General features: G+C 39.4%; 1 long non-coding RNA gene across 1 annotated transcript; it reads left to right on the top strand.

Annotated features, from left to right (window-relative positions):
• The first annotated feature begins 111 nt into the window (after window positions 1-111).
• On the top strand, window positions 112-1,921 carry LOC103658005. The gene is made up of 2 exons (XR_567011.1): window positions 112-354; window positions 1,616-1,921. It is a non-coding gene; the product is annotated as an uncharacterized LOC103658005 (long non-coding RNA).
• The last annotated feature ends 465 nt before the right edge of the window (window positions 1,922-2,386 follow it).

Genomic DNA, 2,386 nt, shown 5'->3' with positions numbered 1-2,386 from the left:
CTCACTCACTCCCGCGGGACATCCCCCACAGCGGAACCCAAGGCCAACCCAGGACTTCCGCTTCCGCCCCCGCTGTTTGAGGGTGCTGATTCGTCTATAGCGCCAACCTGGGCCCACCCCATCCGCCTCACTTTACACTCTCTGATTGGTCATTTTCAGGGGGCGGGGCTGTGGAGAGGCGTAGCGAGGTGAGAAGGTTGGGAAGAGAGGAGATAGGCAGGAGTTGGAATTGGTAGTGGGCTTCCGATGGCCCGTTAGCAGGATTCTGGAAGCTGTTAAGAATTGTTTGAAAAGACTCGAGGAATACCTACTACATTCTTCTGCTCACTGTATTCCAGAATTAAGAAAGCCTGGGTAAGACCTTAGAACTGAGCCTTTTATCTGCACAAAGATCTCCGGTTCTCTGGGAGTGGATAGGGGAGCCAGACGGAGTAAGTCAGTGAAGAATGGGAAACGTCCTCTTCGTTTTCTAGCAGTTGTTAGAGTCTAGGGGAGGGCTACTTAGTTATTTCCGGATCCTGCAGAACACTCTAAAGGTAGCTTAATTTTAGAAGCAACTGCAAATAATGAATATCCTTCCCGCATTTAGAACTTGTTTTAGAAACTCTCATACCCTTAAGTTTCAAAAGGTTTTGACATCCCAACTGACAGACTTTTTATGTGCTTACAGGTCTTAGCTAAACCTATAGAACAAATGGAAAATAAGATAAAGCCTTTCAAAATCGATAAGGCAAACAAATTTCTAACTTCTCAATTAGATATACAAAAATGTTCTATATTGTAATTCTCATTTTCTGAGGGGCAGGCATTGTACTAAATTCTTTACCTACATTATGTCAGTTGATCTGTACAAAAATCCAGAAAGGTAGGCAGTTTTCCATGTTAAACATGAGAAAACAGGTTCAAGTGGTGATGTAATTTGCTTTTGCTCATTGAGCTAGTTAGTGGTAGAGCCAAATTCTACCCTTGGTCTCTTGACTCCAAAGGCACTGTAAGCATTTGACCCATCAGCAGCACCTGCCCCCTGAGAATTTCTGACTAATTTAATGACTATGTGGACAAGAAGACCTCAGTATTGAGTGCACCTAGCTTAGAATTCTCCCAGAGGCCCTGAGGGAGTGTTATCTTCCCCAGTGTCATCTGTCCTAGCCAAAATCTGGAGCTGGATTTCTGCACCCATCTATCAGATTCTTAACATCTTCATTTTCCAACCTGGCCTCTTTTAATACAAACTGCTTTCTTAAAGGGAAATAGGCCTTTTGTTAGTTTTTGTAATCTACAAAATTAAAATAGTTGTTTATTTCCTGGTCATTAAATTAATACATATTCCATTGTTAAATTTCAGAAAATAGAAGAATAAAGAAAAGTAACCCTTTCTGTGCAACCAAGTATAACCACTACTTATTTTGGCACACAATATAGCTTCCTTGGATATACCGCACACGCATATTTTCTCTGCTTTCAGCCATAGTCATTGCCACCTTTAATAGTCTTCCTCATTCCTGCTCATGGGCAAACTTTTTCCAACCAATATATGAAACCTTTTGCGATTTCTTCTACTGTATCCTTATAGCATTCATGTTGTATTATAATTACCTATTTGTATGTCTTTTAGACCGAGTTCCTAGGAGCAAGCTAAAGTTCTAGAACTATTAGAACAAAGGAAGAGATGGAAGAGACCGGAATGTCAGATGCACAAGTGGTTTCACACACAGTTTGTTCATCTATGGTGAAGTTTCTGCAGCTCAGCGGAGAAATGAGAAAAAATATATATAGTGAGTTTTCATTTAGTCAAACTTACTCTTAAGGATTGTGCTTTATTTTGAAATTGTCCATTCTATTACATTTATATGATGACAGTTATAGAGCAGTAGTTGTTTTCTAAATATTTTTCCTTGGAAAATAAATGTTGCTAGCTTTATTTGCTCCCATTTGGTTTATTTTATTTCTGAAATTTTTCTTGGTTCATGAAATCCTAAAATCTAACAATCACTAAGATAGAGAATGGCCACCAATGTCAGCAATCATAATGCTGGCGTGATCCTAATCTACTTGCTTCATTTGCTGTAATAGTCTCTGTATTCATTCTGGATATGAGTTAGCCTTAGTCCGAGGATGGGTCTGAGCTTGATGGTGTTCAGATAATAAGAAATGGTTGTAACTGGCAGATGGTACTAGGGCCAAAAGTAAGATACTAGTCATTCTTAATGCAGTTTATATAGATAAAATGAAGTTTCTGTCCGTTACTGTATTATATGAAAATATGTAGATGAAATTTTGCCATCCATGGAGGATATGTTTGGGTTAGTCTGACAAAATAGTAAGTTAATAAAATTCACTTTGAGGGACCCTGGGAGGTGGGCACTGTTAACCCTTTGGCATATAT

This window comes from Ursus maritimus, unplaced genomic scaffold, assembly GCF_017311325.1.
Source record: "Ursus maritimus isolate PB19 unplaced genomic scaffold, ASM1731132v1 scaffold_11, whole genome shotgun sequence".
In the NCBI taxonomy this organism is placed as follows: domain Eukaryota; kingdom Metazoa; phylum Chordata; class Mammalia; order Carnivora; family Ursidae; genus Ursus; species Ursus maritimus.
The sequence above is the reverse complement of the archived record's forward strand: the minus strand, read 5'-3'. Positions and strand labels throughout refer to the sequence as shown.